Here is an 18,828-nt window from a genome sequence, read left to right as displayed (position 1 = left end):
CTCCTGACCGGTGCAGGAGGTCGATGAGAGAGGTATTTATTATGAAATTTTGATAGTATAAATCTCCATTACAAAAAAGATCATTATGCATTTGAGTAATTCAATGTTAGATACGTAGAATCATATAAATTTAGTAGTCTAACTTTGGGTTTTCCTTTTTTGTTTATGTAGGAGGCATCTGATCCACCTAGTGCAGCAAAGAGGTTGCATTTTGATCATCCACCAGCACCCTAGGATAGTATAGTTGTTGTAGGATGCATCATGAGACATTTTGAGATGGCATATGCCACATTGTATATACAAATATTGATATTATACACATTCTGATGGCATGATCAGCCACATTTTGTATATGGATCGATGTATTTTGATGTATATTTGAGTACTTTGTTTATGGATACATGATCTTTGATATATATTTGTGTAAAATTTAATCTATGGATACATGTATTTTGATATATATTTTTGTCATTTATGTTCACAATGATATACATATAAATTTAGTATCTAGTATTGTTCAATTTATCGTGGATCATGTGCATTGTTCATGTTTATGGAATATCATTAATTTTGATTATGTTTGTTATATTCTATTCAAATGCAATAATCTTTTAATAACATTTTAACAACCTTTATTATCAAATTTGGATACAATGTATAATTTGAAGTGCTATCATGACATAAACACACTTGTTAATCTCCTACACAAGGTTCAGATAACCTCAAATCTGATTTTAAACTCCACCTTCAACCTTGAAACTAACTCTTGGCTTCAAATCTAATCTCAAAATAGTTAAGGACTTCACTCCTCAATTATGGATTCTATTCCCAACCACCAAGTCATTCATAGATTCATAATCTTTGATAACTAACACTTCACTTTGTTACTATCCTCATACTATAACTTTTCAATTTCAAAATAACTTCAAAATATCTCAACTTAAGAGACTTGATTGGATAGTTCATCGATAGCCCTCACAAGTTTTGAGTTATTTTAGGCCTCAACATCACCGTCCTCTAGCATTCAATGGTTCATTGATAGCCCTCACGATCTCTGAGTTATGACACTCAAAATATCAACCTCAAAATGCACTTAGAGCACCTTGGAGACTCCTTAGTACGAGGTGGCTGTGAATGATGGATGGTCTTCATGGCTAGAACAAGGGTGTCACTAAGGTTCACCCACCCACCCGGAGCTAATGGCATTGACAATTCAATGCCAAGATCAGCAGTTTCAAAGTTACGTTGTGAAGCACCTATGAATTGAGGCACACTATGAGTTTTGGCATCAAGCGAGATTGCTATGCCGAATGCAAATGGAATGTGATCTCTCAAAAATGAGATGGCTTATTTTAGGCCTCTCCGAGTTATGACCCTCGAAAGATCAACCTTGGAAGGCACTCAGAGCACCTTGGAGATTCTTCGGTACAGGGTGGCCACAGACAATGGATGGTCTTCATGGCTAGAACAAGGGTGTGACTAGGGCTCACCTGCCCACTTGAAGCTAATGGAACTGATGATTCGATGCCAAGATCAACAGTTTCAAAGTTACGTTATGGTGCACCTATGAACTGAGGCACACTGTGAGTTTTGGCATCGAGCGAGATCGCTATGCCAAATGCAAATGGAATGTGATCTCTCAAAAATGAGATAGGTTATTTTAGGCCTCAGCATCACCATCCTATAGCATTTGACAGTTCATCAATAGCCCTCATGAATTTTGAGTTATGACCATCGAAAGATTGACCTCGAAATACACTTAGAGCACCTTGGAGACTCCTCGGTATAGGGTGGCCGCAAATGATGGATGGTCTCCATGGACAAAACAAGGGTGTGACTAGGGTTCACTCACCCATCCAGAGCTAATGGTGCTAATGATTCGATGCCAAGATCAATAATTTCAAAGTTAGTTGTGGTGCACCTATGAACTGAGGCACACTGCGAGTTTTGGCATGGACCGAGATTGCTGTGCTGAATCCAAACGAAATGTGATCTCTCAAAAATGAGATAGATTATTTTAGGCCTCAACATCACTATCCTATAGCATTTGGTAGTTCATCAATAGCCCTCACGAGCTTCGAGTTATGACCCTCAAAAGATCGACCTCAAAATGCACTTAGAGCACCTTGGAGACTCCTTAGTATAGGGTGGCCGCAAATGATGGATGGTCTCTGTGGCTAGAACAAGAGTGTGACTAGGGTTCACCCACCCATTCAAAGCTAATGGCACTGACAATTTGATGCCAATATCAACAGTTTCAAAGTTATGTTTTGGTGCACCTATGAACTGAGACACACTGTGAGTTTTGGCATTGAGTGAGATCGCTATGCCGAATATAAATGGAATGTGATCTCTTGAAAATGAGATAGGTTATTATAGGCCTCAACATCACCATCTTGTAGCATTTAACAGTTCATCGATAGCTATCACGAGCTCTGAGTTATGACCCTCAAAATATTGACCTCAAAAGGCACTTAGAGCACCTTGGAGACTCCTCAATATGGGGTGGCTGCAAATGATGGATGGTCTCTGTGGCTAGAACAAGGGTGTGAATAGGATTCACCTGCCCACCTAGAGCTAATGGCATGGATGATTTGATGCCAAGATCAACGATTTTAAAGTTATGCTATGGTGCACCTATGAACTGAGTCACACTGCGAGTTTTGGCATCGAGCGAGATCCATGTGCCAAATCCAAACAGAATGTGATCTCTCAAAAATGAGAGATTATTTTAGGTCTCAGCATTACCATCCTATAGCATTTGATAGTTCATCGATAGCCCTCATGAGGTCCGAGTTATGACCATCAAAAGATTGACCTCGAAATGCACTTAGAGCACCTTGGAGACTCCTCAGTATGGGGTGGCCGCAAATGATGGATGGTCTTTGTGGCTGGAACAATGATGTGACTAGGGTTCACCTACCCATTTGGAGATAATGGATCTAATGATTCTATGCCAAGATTAGTGGTTTCAAAGTTACGCTGTGGTGCACCTATGAACTGAGGCATATTATGAGTTTTGGCATCGAGCGAGATTGCTATGCCAAATCCAAACAAAATGTGATCTCTCAAAAATGAGATAGGTTATTTTAGGCCTTAGTATCACTGTCTTGTAGCATTTGACAATTCATCAATAGCCCTCACGAGCTTTGAGTTATGACCCTTGAAATATCGACCTCGAAATGCACTTAGAGCACCTTAGAGACTCCTCGGTATGGGGTGGCTGCAAATGATGGATGGTCTCCTTAGCTAGAACAAGGGTGTGACTAGGGTTCACCCACCCATCCAGAGCTAATGGCATTGACGATTCGATGCCAAGATCAACGGTTTCAAAGTTATGTTGTGGTGCACCTATGAACTGATGCACAATGTGAGTTTTGACATTGAGCAAGATCGCTGTGCCGAATCCAAATGGAATGTGATCTCAAAATAAGATAGGTTATTTTAGACCTCAACATCATCATCTTGTAGCATTTGACAGTTCATCAATATCCCTCATGAACTCTGAGTTATGACCCTCGAAAGATCGACCTCAAAATGCACTTAGAGAACCTTGGGGACTCCTTAGTACGGGGTGGCCGTGGACGATGGATGGTCTTTGTGGCTAGAACAAGGGTTTCACTAGGGTTCACCAGCCCACCTGAAGTTAATGGCACTAAGAATTCAAATAGTTCTAGCCATTAGGAGTTAGATTTTGAAAAGTTGTCAAGAAAATTGCAAAAGTTGCTAAGCAACTTTTTGCAATTTTTGTGCTAAGACAAGTTTTATTGCAAATTTGATTGCAAATGGACTCTACAAACTCCTAGGGACCCTAATAATGTTCTAAACATCTAGAATTACCTTAAAAATATGGAATTTACCAAAAATCCACTTTATTGAACCAATTGATGGCCAAGGCTTATAGTTGCACCATGGGGTCTTGTGTCCATTACAAATGTGGATGGTCACAGGGAGATCATTAGATCTATCCCTAGACCTTATTAAATAAAGAAAAGAAAAATGATTAGGTGCTTTGCACTAGTGTTCCCTATATTTCATTAATGTTATTGGACTAAGAACCAATTTTCCTCTCAGTTGGAAGGGTGGGCCTAAGGGTTCAACAGTAATGGATGATGTTGAACCACCTTGGTAATGACTAGTTCATTTGGGGAGGCTTAAGACTGCATGCAAAGAAATTTTTATCTATTTTACTCTTTTTTCAAGGGGTGGGCCTAAGAGCTCAACATATTAGAATGATGTTAAATCAACATAGTAATGAATAGCTCATTTGGAGATGGTAGCTAACCAAAGCTTAGAAGATTATTTTTATAGTATTGTAAAAGTTTTTTGTGAGAACCTTGCTACTAAAAATTCAAAGTATATGCAATTTTCCCAATGATTCATGGTAACCAATGGAGGAAGAGTTGGCATGGTTATAATAATGCATGGTAACCATGATGAACCAACAAAAAGAAGAAACACTATGAACCATGATGTACTTGAACACAAAGATGATTATGGAGAGGATCAAATGCAACATGTTGCTTTAGTCCCAAATGTTGAAAATATACAAGTGATGTAGAGGATAGGGTGATGGACCCAAGTAACAACCTAAAATGAGTGAATTTGTAACAATGTGCCAAGTGACCCTTCTAGGTCCTGATGGTCAAATCCCACAAATGGTCAACTCCATGAGGTTTTAAGGCTTCAATGAGTTTTTTTTGACATATTCACCATGTTCCAACACTTACCCTTGAGTTTCAATATTTTTCAAGCCAAAATGCACAACATGCCAAAATGTTGTCTATGCAACTTTACAATTCTGTGATAGCAACAAGACAAATAGGTGGATAAGTTTTTTTTTTTTTCAAAAGAATCTTTGAAAAAATGGATGTTTTGGATACCCTTTATCCTTTCAAAAAACATATATAATACTTAGATACCATTCCTTTGGAAAATATCAACGAACTTTCACATTTCTCCTATTTTTTAACAATGTAGAAAAGATACATTTACAAAGTAACCACTAGAAGGACTTAAGATATGGACTCCAAACTTTGCATAGGCTCTTAAAATGAATTCAATTAGACAAATACACTCTCAATTTCAGTCTATGGGTTCCCTAACCCCAAAAGCCCCAATTCACCTTCTCAAAACCCTTGTTCCTAGGGCATCGCCAATCTCACACGTGCCAAGCCTTCTTGGACTAATTCAAAATTCAGACATCTATTTTTTATCACCATAAACATGAATCAACTCACAAACACTACCCTCTTTAAGGAAAATATCTTCCTATAGGATTGTCCCCTCACTTTCAACCCTTGCTTTCACCCTTTTATGTTTGGTGGCCACCAATTATTTTAGTTAGTTGATCATTTCAGGGTTAGAAGACATTACACATGTTAGGAAAATGGCATTCCATGAAGAATCAAGTAAGCATTTCATGGAATGACCATGATTAGATGAAAAAATTGTCAAAATGCTTATGAAAAGGACTGCTACAACCAACAATCAGCAAGTTAGATGAATAACCCTTCAAAAATGAAATCAAAACTCAGTCCTAAACTTCCTTATAGATCTTAGAAGATGCCTCAATGCATTAGAATATCATAAAGAACTCAAAAAATCCAAAGAACCTTCAAATTGCTATTAAAATCCAAGCTTTTTCATTCAAAATTCTGAATAAGTACGTACATACTACCCTTATAGTCTGTACAAACACTATTTATAAGTTTCAGGGGATGGCTTATAGCCCCCTCAATCACCTCCAATCAGTTTCACTTCCTTTTCCATCATAAAATTTAAACTATGGAGTTTCCCTCCAAAATGCTCATGTAACTGTTACATTCAAGATTTGAATTTTCTAAAGCAATAAGCTAAATTTTAAGCGACTTGTTGAATGTTTCAACTTATGAAATGACTTGAGATTATTATGAGACCTTATTAGGACCTATCTAATGACTCACTTACCCTATGCAAACCTAGACATTACTAAAATTCAAATCTCATGGTCCTTTACAACTTTTCAATATGAAAGTCTTTCAAACATTATACAATATTATGACTCTTTATGCTTTCAAATGCCATGATTGGTTGCAAAATGGAAGAAATCAAGTATTCTAATTGTTCATCCATACTTTCTAGATTTTTCTTATTTGATTAGTTTGATAAAAATAATTTTAATAATCATAATGTCAACTTTATGTCAAATAAGGAAAAAGCCAAACTTGTAATAAGATATCCGCAAGCAATTATCTTTCATATAGTTATAAATGCTCTTAAAATTGTCCTTATAGCCTTGTATCACATGCAAATATGATTTGCAAGAACTTGTTCAATATCCTCCTCTTATAATTCCTTACAAAGAACCTACCAAAATACAAATTAGAATGTGCAACAAATCTAACCTATCTTTTTCATTATTACAAAAACCATATACAAAAAAAGTTCACATTTTAAATCATAATACATCATAAATCTTAGGAATTCTCCTCAATACCACGCCCCCCGTCCCCCCCCCCCCCCACCCCAACTCTTCATGATGTACCTACATTCCAATATCATAAAAAAATTAGTAACTTATTGTATTAAACAAGATAATCATCAGTTCATTGAATCATTATGAAGAATATAACATAAGAAGTAAATATACCTACTCGAGTGTTCCAATAGGGTCCTTTCTCTATTTTAGTGTCTCCAACAGGGCTTCATGATCAGCATTAGCAATAGTAAAAAGTTCTTTTACTTTTGGTCTTCCTTTATGCTTCAACAACTTTACATTTGTTGCTATAATAAGATGCGAACATATGAGAATTATTTTGTGCTTCTGATAGTCTTTGAATACAAGAATTTTGTTCCTTCTAAGCATCTATGTCCACAGCCATGTTCTAGCGACATTCACTAAACCGGTAGGATATGTGAATCCATCATCATCTGTGATTGGTTGTGTAAGTTTTTGTTTACCTCTTACACAACATGTTAACCAATAATCAGGTTTCTCATCATTCCCATATGGTGAAACCAATGCAAAGACATGTCCTGGCTGAAGTAGATCTGATAGATGGTTATACTCAAGTGAACTTTCCATGTCATCATTTCTGATAGAGGGTATGATAGAAATGGAGTAAGATAATGTGGAGCCCATGTGTCCACCCACTCACTTGACTCAAAGTGATCCCAATCACACTAAAAAAAATTGGGACAAAAGCAAGCTAATTGTCATGTCCAAATGGTCCATGTATTAGAATCAAAGCTTCAGAATGAATGCATTTTTGATGAGTCTCTCATTGTAGCACAATCTGATCTATAAACTATGGATCCTTCCTCAACCAACCAAAAGAACCTGCATACCAATGAATCAAGAGTCCCTCCCTGTGATAATGCTAAACTACACCAATCAACAATTCTATGAGCATCAAGGAGTTCTGCTACTAAAATCTTCAGTTGCTCCTTAACTAGAACTCTCTTCAAACATGCCCATGCTCCATCATGTTCCCCTTTTCCATGGCCAAACTCAAAAAAACTCCAAATATGGCGCACCACTCTCTCTACTGCATCCTACACAACCAATAAAATATGTGAGCATTCTTGAATTGACCTACATAGTTATCTGACCAAATGATATGTCTATCCATAGCAATTGCATGCTCATGTAAGAAATCAAAATAACTTTTGAAACAATGTTGCACAAACTCGTGAGAGTGAGATCTATCATCACTCTTATAAAAATGATACTCTCTAATAATCTTTCGATTATCTTTCACACTATCAAGCGCATGTCTATATGTTATGTGAAAAAAAATAGCAGTCTAAATAGAGTTGTAATACTGAGATTATGTCTCATTTTGAGGTTGCAATGTGTAGTTCTCAGCAAAATCAACAACTGATATAATAGTGCCAATGGGAAAAGTCTCCTTGCACATTCTAAATTGTTCATCCAACCACTGAGACCTGTGACTATGTCTTGCATACTTGTAAAAAAGATTTTCCCTGAAATCTGAAAAAAACTAGCCACACTGATATCTTTTCCAACCAATTCACATCTAGAGCTCTCACCTCCACTCTTCAATGTGTATTTCACCATTTCATATACTTTTTTTTTCACTATTGTCTTTCCAAGATCTGGTTCGCACCCCTCATGGAAACACGTGTCAAACTTTGATAAGCCACCACATTCTAAGCACTTCTCATTTAAGCAAGCATTTCTATAAAAGAAACAACCATCAACTCTATGACATAAAAGTTGATCTAACAAGTCTCTTAATGATTTTGGAAGCCCACTAGCAACACAATCCTCCAACATTTCTTTACTATGCAAAGTAGAACAGATGGAGTGTAATAGTTCATAGTGCATAAAAAACTCAACATGATATTTGCAACAACATGTATTTTGAATTTTGTGTGGCACATAATAAAATGGCTTCAAAAATTCAAAAGCCTTTTGTGATATATGAAGACTTGGATGACTCTCTCTAAATTGTTTGAACAAAATAGTTTGACTTACCTCCAAATAGTGTTTAGGATGTGGTGTGCGGCCTCTGATGCCAATTCTCAACTTTAACATGTCTTTAGCATTGAGTGATACTCGTGAGTTAGAGTGCCAAAATTGTGTAATTTCTTCCTTCACATCATCGAATAGCTTCTTATCAAAACATGGAAGTCTCCCACCAAATGACCATGTTTCATTTTGAAGAGGATTATCAAATTTCTCTCATCAACTAAGTGCTCTTCTCAAAGTAGTACAATTTAAATTCAAATCAATACAAGTTTGTCTCATATATCAACCCTTTCTCAAATGATGACATATCAAAGAGGTTGTAATAACCCTTCAAGCAACTCTGTTATCCTTCCCCCTGCTATTTTTTCCAATGCTATTCAAAGCACTAAAAATATTCTTCACAATAATGGTATTTCTTTCCAACTTTTTATTGACACAAATCTTCAATTTGGAAAGCATAGGTCTCATCTCTTGCATCTTTAATAAGTGCATAAAAAGGTGACATTTCTCTACCACTGTCTTGTTGCCAAAAAACATCTTATATAGTCTTGAAGCCCATAACCGAATGGTTCTTTATAATTTTTTCCCTTCCAAACTAGTAATAATCATTTCGTCAATTTCAATTATCCATTTTGGTGTTTTAGAACCTTCATGTCGATTATAATTAGGAGATATGTAAGGTTCTTGTGCGTTAGGTTCCTGTGCATTGTCATGTTCGACATGGTCAATTATGCAATTTGGATTATGACTTGGTACCATTTCGTCTTTAAAAATTTTATTCTCTACTTTTTTAATTTCGGCATTATCATTTTTAATAGGTACATTTTCATTCCCCAACTACACATATTCATTATCTGACTCTATGATTTCACCTTCGACTAATTCATCATCAACTTGATTGATATTTAGCATACCTTGTCTTTTTCTTTGGTGTTCCATTTTGTCCCTTTCCTTATATGTCACAATGTCCTCATTAGATATCTTCCTTTTGCATTTAGCCTTTCGACGACTACTACTGCCCATTCAGATGACAATATCGGACACCTAGGGTTATATTTTAAATTTTTTTTTCGATTAGTTGGGCCCCAAAATGCAACTTTTTGTAAAACCCATAAAAAAAACTAAAAAAATGATGTTGTCAAGTCTGCAGGGACAAGGAATATGTTGGAAATTGATGCCAATAATATTGGATATCCGATTCCAAATTAGATATCTGATATCAAAACAAATATTTGATTTTAAATCGGATATCCGATATGCCCCCATGGACATCTTGGAGGGAAAACCAAGTTTGTGAGCTAATAGTTTATAATTTATCAATTATTTCACTTATATTACAATGTGTGTGTGTGTGTGTGTGTGTGTGTGTGTGTGTGTGTATATATATATATATATATATATATATATATATAGATATATATATATATAATAATGTAACATAAAGAAACAACATATAATCTATTAATATGTTATGTTATTCTTATTATATTCTAATAATATATCTTATTAAATTATATTATTATAATTTTTTCTATTTTTTATAAAATATAATAATGTAATATATATATAATTATTATAATCTATAATATATTATTATTATTATGAGCTATGTTATTAATATATAACAAGTCCTAGGACACCTAAGAACATATTAGAATCATTCTTATGAGTCCAAGGCGGTGATAGGGTGACCTATGACCCCGTTTGACCCATTACATGATGACATATGTCCTTAGGGGTCATAGGACCCCTAACGACATATTATAATCATTCTTATGGGTCAAAGGGGGTCATAAGTTGACCTATGACCCCCTTTGACCCATTACATGATGACATATGTCCGTAGGGGTCCTACGACCCCTAGTGACATATTAGAATCATTCTTATGGGTCAAAGAGGGTCATAAGTTGACCTATGACCCCCTTTGAACTATTACATGATGACATATGTCCCTAGGGGTCCTAGGACCCCTAAGGACATATTAGAATCATTCTTGTGTGTCAAAGGGGTTCATAGGTTGACCTATGACCCCCTTCAACCCATTACATGATGACATATGTGCCTAGGGGTCCTAGGACCCCTAGGTACATATTAGAATTGTTCTTGTGGGTCGAGGTCATAGGTTGACCTATGACCCCCTTCGACCCATTAAATGATGACATATGTCCCTGGGGGTCCTAGGACCCCCAGGGACATATTAGAATTGTTGTAATGGGTCAAAGGGGGTCATAGGTAGGACCCCCAGAGACATATGTCATCATTTAATGGGTCAAAGGGGGTCATAGGTCATGATGACATATGTCCCTAGGGGTCCTAGGACCCCTAGGGACATATTACAATCATTCTTGTGGGTCAAAGGGGGTCATAGGTTGACCTATGACCCCCTTCGACCCATTACATGATCACATATATTAGAATCATTTTGGTGGGTCAAAGGGGGTCATAGGTTGACCTAATACCCACTTCAACCCATTACATGATGACATATGTCCTTAGGGGTCCTAGCACCCCTAGGGACATATTAGAATCATTCTTGTGGGTCAAAGGGGGTCATAGGTTGACCTACGACCCCCTTCGACCCATTAAATGATGACACATGTCCCTAGGGGTCCTAAGAACCCTAAGTACATATTAGAATCATTTTTATGGGTCAAAGGGGATCATAGGTTGACCTATGACCTCCTTCGATGCATTACATGATGATATACGTCCTTGGGGATCTTAAGACTGCTAGGGACATCTTAGAATCGTTCTTGTGGGTCAAACGGGGTCATAGGTCCTTCGACCTATTACATGATGACATATGTCCCTAGGGGTCTTAAGACCCCTAAGGACATTTTAGAATCATTCTTGTGGGTCAAAGAGGGTCATAGGTCACCCTATGACCCCCTTCAACCCATTAGATAATGACATATGTCCATAGGGGTCCTAGGACCCCTAAGGACATATTTGAATCCTTCTAATGGGTCAAAGGGGCTCATAGGGTGACCTATGACCTCCTTCGACCCATTACATGAAGACATATGTCCCCAGGGGTACTAAGACCCCTTGAGACAAATTATAATCATTCTTATGGGTCAAATGGTGTCATAGGTTGACCTATGTCCCCCTTCAACCCATTACATGATGACATATGTCCGTAGGGGTCCTAAGAGCCCTAGGGACATATTAGAATAATTTTAATGGGTCAAAGGGGTTAATAGGGTGACTTATGACCCCCTTTGACCCATTAAATGATGATATATGTCTATTAGAATGCTTCATATGGGTCAAAGGGGGTCATAGGTTGACCTATGACCCTCTTCGACCCATTAAATGATGACATATGTCCTTAAGGGTCCTATGACCCCTAGAGATATATTAGAATGCTTCATATGGGTCAAAGGGGGTCCTAGGGTGACCTGTGACCCCTTTCAACCCATTACATGTTGACATATGTTGCTAGGGGTCCTAGGACCCCTAGGGACATATTAGAATCATTCTAATGGGTCAAAGGGGGTTATAGAGTGACCTATGACCCCCTTCGACCCATTACATGATGACATATGTCCCCAAGGTCCTAAGACCCCTAGGGACATATTAGAATGATTCTTATGGGTCAAAGGGGGCCATAGGTTGACCTATGACCCCTTTTGACTCATTACATGATGACATATGTCAATAGGGGTCCTAGGACCCATAGGGACATATTAGAATCGTTCTTGTGGGTCAGAAGGGGTCATAGGTTGACCTATCACCTCCTTCGATGCATTAAATGATGACATTTATTAGAATCATTCTAATGGGTCAAAGGGGGTCATAGGGTGACCTATGACTCCCTTCGACCCATTACATGATGACATATGTCCCTAGGGATCCTAGGACCCCTAGGGACATATTAGAATCTTTATTATGGAGCCAAGGGGATCATAGGTTGACCTATGAGCCCCTTCGACCCATTAAATGTTGACATATGTCCCTAGGGGTCCTAGGATCCCTAGGGACATATTAGAATCTTTCTTATTGGTCAAAGGGGGTCATAGGTTGACCTATGAACTCCTTCGACCCATTAAATGATGACATATGTCCCTAAGGGTCCGAGGACCCCTAAGGACAAATTATAATCGTTCTTGTGGGTCAAAGGGGGTCATAGGGTTACCTATGACCCCCTTTGACCCATTACATGACAACATATGTCCCTAGGGGTCCTAGGACCCCTAAGGACATATTAGAATCATTCTTGTGGGTCAAAGGGGGTCATAGGTTGACCTATGACCCCCTCTGTCCTATTAAATGATGAATTCAAAGGTTCCTTTTCACGCCTTCCCAGTTTGATTTAATTCATATTATTTATTTAGTAAATATCATTATTATTTTTTATCATCTTTTCAATAAACGTTCTTCTTTTTATTAAAGATCCTCAGAGGAAAGGATTTTTGTGTAGGTGAGATGCAAGACCAGCTATTCGAGAACAATGATATATAAAGATGTTTTCAGTCTAAGTATTGAACCAGACTTTGATCAAGGTTTCATAGTAGATTTGATTAATATATTGGAACAAATCTCACTGGCCACAATGAGCTTCCTCTTGTAAAATGATAACATAGGAAAAAATCTACTCATATGAGATGAGTATAGAATGTACAATCCATCAAATGAATTTCATGCCTTCCTCCATCTGCTTGAGATATTAACTAGTGTAACCCATTAAGAGAGAGGAGTTTTATTTTGGAATGGGGGAAACAAATAGAGACCACACATTTTCTTCTAAAAGGATTGTTGAGAAGATTGGAGGGATTTTCTGAGGTGCCAGTGAATTGGAGCATAGGGATTTTAGTGGAGAGGAGAAATCGTGAGCGAAAGGGGGAAATGGCACAACCCAGGTTCGTTGTTCATATTGTTTTGAAAATCTTTTCTTGTCATGATTGGATGAGTTAAGAAATGGTTCAATACATTTTCTGTTAATTGCTTATGGAAAATCTTAGTTTTTCATAGTTATTTCTTTTGATAAGATGAAAAGGCTATGATTTTTGTTTTGATTTGAAACGGGTTTTCATACCAAACTTAGGTTAACCTTTTGAGAAGGAGTTGTGTTTATATTATAGTTTTCCAAAGCACAACCATATTGTAGTTTGAGATAGTTGTTTTTACAACCTCCAAACTCATAATAGACTGAAATGGCCCATTACACATCTCAATGAGCATCCTTCAGGCGACCAATTTTTTAAAAAAAATAATCACATTTTTGCAAATGCATCCATCGAGGGTGTATTTGAAAATGTCCATCAAATCATTCTGAGCAATCATTGTCTTGTGTGAAGTAAATGTCTTAAAGGCTTCATAGAAAAGCTAAAAACCAATATTAGTTTCCATGTTTTCATAGCAAAAAACCCATAGATGATATTCTCTTAATATATAAATAGTACAAGAGTGAATAAGAAAAGGATGCTAAATGTGGATTGAATGAAGAGGGTAGAGATGTTTGTTCTAGAAATTCATGTTATTTTTTTTCATTTCCTTCTTGTCAATTGGCCAAGCTCAGTAAAACATTTATGCAATATGATTGAAATGTATTGGTAATTTTATGTTATTCAGATTTTTATATTATGGTTTAAAGTTATTGGCCAAATTTTTATGTTATGGTTTAATGTCATTGACCATCATCATGATTATTTAATGCCTGATTTGAACTGTTGTGTTATGAAACTGGAACTGATTGTGTGATCAATCTCTCAAATAGATTTAGAATGGAAATTGGTTTGATCTTTTCTATGAGAAATTGAATAATTATTTATGAATTCCAAGATTGCTAATAATAATGTATAGAAACTCAACATTTAATAATTTTAAAATAGTTATTGGTTGAATGGACCAAGAATTTATTTATTTAAATTATTCTCAAATTTCCTAATAATATTGAGTGTGAGAATGAAGTCTCCTTGGGAAATGAAATATTTTCTATTTTCTTGTGAGGATGAAAATTGAATGATAAGTAAAACCTCATAACTTGAAGCTAAAAAATGTTACTTATCATTGATAATATTAAGATTGTTAAAATGGTGAAATAGAAATGGAAACTCAATGATAAAGAATTTTTTTGGCCTCTATTATGTTATTGAAATTCAATGTAAATAATTTTTTTAAAGAGATTTATCTTGTCATGGTAATTGATATTGGCCAGATTTTTATATTATGGTTTAAAGTCATTGGCCATCATCATGATTATTTAATGCTTGATTTGAACTATTGTGTTATGAAGCTGGAACTGATTGTGTGATCAATCTCTCAACTAGATTTAGAATGGAAATTGGTTTGATCTTTTCAATGAGAAATTGAATAATTATTTATGAATTCCAAGATTGCTAATAATAATGTATAGAAACTCAATGTAAAATAATTTTAAAATAGTTATTGGTTGCATGGACAAAGAATTTATTTATTTAAATTATTCTCAAATTTCCTAATAATATTGAGTGTGAGAATGAAAGTCTCCTTTGGAAATGAAATATTTGCTATTTTCTTGTCAGAATGAAAATTGAATGATAAGTAAAATGTTAGAATTTATAATCTTTCCTTGGTTGTATTTATTAACTGGGATAAACCAAGGTATCCCTTATGTTGTTTGTCCTCTAGTCTACATGTGAGGACAAGTCTTTTTTGTAATTCCTTTATTAAGGAAAATAGTTATTCCTCCTTAAGAGGATTATGACACTTGTTATGCATACACTTATGAATGTGGCAATCATTCACATGGGAGTTACAAATAACTCCTCCTCTCATCTCTTTATAAGAGATGCTTCTTTCTCATTCTCAACACACAATCATGATGTAGTTCATGTAATGAGCCCTTTGGCTCCACATTGTCTCTTTCTCTCTCTTTCTTCATTCTTAGGCATTTGCCTCATTCATATAATTCACAAGGCGTTTTATTTTCTTTCCCCTTTCAAAATCTGTGCCTCCATTCTTGTGTTGATCTTGGAAAGCTCTTTAAAGTATGGTAATTATGTTCACCACAAGCTCTCTTGGATTAATTTATAATTCTTTAATTTTAGTTCATTTCAATTTTATTATTTCTATCATGGTATCAGAGCATACTAATCCTTGTTTGAGTTTTTTTTTATGGTTACCACATTTATGGAGACGTCATTGTTGAGAGAGGAAGAGAATCTTACACTTAATTCCTAATCTTCTTTGTTGCAGGTTTTTTTTATTTCACTCTATAAGTTTTTTTTTCACTAATCTTCTCTGGACAGCTTGCTGCCAAAGAGCTATAACTTGGATCTAACAAGTTTCATTTGTAGGTTTTATCTTTCAATTTCTTGCAATTTTTTTTTTGAATCTAATCTGATTGCAATTTTTTTTAAAATTCTATCTTTTTCCCCTAATCACTCTTTATTTTCTACCATCATTGTTGTTTTATTCATTTGTAATCTTGGTATCTACATGAAAATTTCTAAAGCTTTTCTCTTATCCATGAACTTGATCAAAAAATTTCATGTGCATTTAATTGAAATTTTCTAAATCTTTTGACTGATTCATGCCATAAAACTATTTGCAAAGTCATAACACCAAATATAGTGATGCGTTTTGTTAGACTATTTGCATGCACTACCTTTTCTGAATATTTTCTAATTTTTTTTCATGAGACCAATGACACCTCTTTGAGACTTTTTATCATACATATGTCAGAGACTTTTTATCATACATATGTCAGGCAACATTTGTGGTTCCATATTTTTTTTTAGCCAAATAGTTTTCAAGCCCTGTTTATGGTTTTGCAATTATCAAGAAAGCGACTTTGACTTCCCAATTGTTACTTTCACTAAAATGAAATTGTTGATCTAGAGCGGAGATCTGTGTTGCCTCAAGTTTCTTGGGAAAATTCTCGAGGAAAAGTTGCCACTCTTGCCTCTGCCACTTGCAAAGGACTTCTTCAAAAGGCATTTTCCCAGCCATGTAATCCTTGGAGGCAGACAAGACCCTCTTGTGGATTATGGAAACAAGCTCCTTGATGTCTAGAGGAATGCCAGTACCATCTATCTACTCATCCAAATCAATTTCATTCTCTATGCCATGAAGATTTTTCTTCAAAAAGGCAAGGAATGTATCTGTATCTATTGATTGAAACTTGAAATTCTTGATGTACTCCTTCAGAATCTTGTCGAATGCAGGGCATCCAACCTAACTCTCAATCCGCCAAAAGAATTGAAAACCTTTTTCATATGCACACAAGAATAAACATCATCAGGATCTACGCCTTCCTGATTCGTCTTCAGCTTGGTAAACTCCATATTGTCCTTGAATTTTTTTCCATCTCATCCCTTAGCCCACAGCATCCCAATCCAATGTTTAGAGCAACACATTCCTTGCCATCCATAGCTTCATCAATTATTCTCTCTGCATATGTAATAAAGCCCTCATTTAACTAGAACTCGTTATTGGAGGCGTTACAGATAAGATTTCCAGTCCAAATATGAGCAAGCTCATGTGCTACAACCTGACCACCGCTCATATCTCCAACTATAACCGTAGGAGTTAAGAAGGCCAATCTGGGATTATCCATCCCTCTATGCATTCTAGTAGAGGTATTATTATTTTATTCATTCATGTGAACTCAAATATAAACTCAAAGATGCAGTTGCATTAATCAATAAACTATATATTTATGGTTATATTCCTTTTTGTAGTGCTTCCCATTATTATCATTTCTTTGTAACGTCTCTGCCATCACTGGTGCATCATAGATATAATTTTTGCAACTTCTCTGTACATTGCCTGTAGTTTTTGTATAATGTCTACATTTTTATCTGTCATCTGAGGAGACAACTTTTTCACTCTTGTATTTCTTTGATTTATCATGCAGACCCGTTGCTCACCAGAGTTGGCCTTTCATCAAAGAATATTCTCTGCACACTTCTATCATTGTATATTGTTAGTAATATATGTTTTAATTATTCCCTCAGGGCCAATATATCTAACTCTATTTTACTATATTCTTTATTTCAATTATAATGTCTCCCTCAAAGTCGTCGACGCTATCTGATATTAGTTCACTCCTTTTCAATAATAACAATTGATACCGATCCACCCTAGTTTTATCTCTGTCATGGTGAATTTTATTATTACTAAGTAACACCTTCCAGTGTGATTCATTCACAAAGGATGAGCCAGCTTCATTTGCTGCATTATAAATATATCCATTCATCATCCATCTACCTAACCAACCTGCATTTCAAATGTATTCTCCACTCTTCAGTTTTCGGTTTTCATTCATTTTATATTCTTATTTGTTTGTGTAGCCTACATTATTGGATTTTGTTTTTCTCTTTCATTATTCTAGACTATTCTATCTTCATTATAAGCATTTCAATTTATAACTTTAGTCTCAAAAAAATCTTAGAGGAAACAATTTTTTTTTCAATCTGTCCTTTTATATTTTGTATACTTTTTTATCTTTATTTCATTACCTTTGTAGTATAATTATCTTCTTCTATGCCATTGTCATCATTTTACCTCTCAAATATGAATTACCTACTTTTGGAAATATTTTAGTTTGTAAGTAAAGATCATTATATTACTTATGCTTTGTCTTATCATTTAAGTTTTGTCTTCTTCTTCTTTGTGTTATTTTTATTCCACTCCTTCCTTACTTTATGCTTACATGACCTTTACCTTTTATGCACCTTTCTTTAGTATTTGAACATATATAATATATTGTTTTATTTACTTTTTTCATAAAGAAAGAAAGTTTATCTTTTACTTTATAAAGAGGAACATGTACTAGGATTTTTTTTGGAAATTATGCTAACTTTAGAATTGTTTAAGTAACAAAGATTTTTTTATTTCACATTTGTTCTTAAAAAAATATTTTTTAGTCTTATTTAATATTCTATTCAAATTTACTAATCTTTTGTTCTCAAGGGCAATTTTTTTATAAATTATTAAAGTTTCTTAATTTTTATTCAAATTTATTTAAGTGAGTTTTTTTTTGCTATTCTTATATATTACTAATATCTAAGTGAAATCTCAAATTCAAGTCAATAAGACTTATTTTCAATTTCAATTTTTTTTTAAATAATAAAATTACATATATTTCAAAGTTAAAATTGAAGAATTAAGGGTAATGGTCTATTGTTGTTTACTATCACCTCGAATAGATTGTATTTTTTTTACTGACCTATATAATTTTCTCTTATATTTTTTTTTCTTGTGAAAGAATGTAGATCTTTTTTGCCTAACGAAGGAATCTCTTTATTTCAAAATTATTCAATATTTTTCCACACTTCCAATTCTAGTAGAAAAGGTTTATGCTTTATGAGGGGATGATATTTTCTAGCTCCTTAGTCCATTTCTTTTTATCAAGCACATGCCTA

At 35.2% G+C, this 18,828-nt stretch overlaps 1 pseudogene; it reads right to left on the bottom strand.

Moving 5' to 3' along the window:
- Positions 1 to 16,222: 16,222 nt before the first annotated feature.
- Positions 16,223 to 16,746, bottom strand: LOC149566295 (leucine aminopeptidase pseudogene; annotated as a pseudogene).
- Positions 16,747 to 18,828: the final 2,082 nt, after the last annotated feature.

Source organism: Cupressus sempervirens, chromosome 3 (assembly GCF_028749045.1).
Source record: "Cupressus sempervirens isolate cs-2001-9-10 chromosome 3, ASM2874904v1, whole genome shotgun sequence".
NCBI lineage: Eukaryota > Viridiplantae > Streptophyta > Pinopsida > Cupressales > Cupressaceae > Cupressus > Cupressus sempervirens.
The sequence above is the reverse complement of the archived record's forward strand: the minus strand, read 5'-3'. Positions and strand labels throughout refer to the sequence as shown.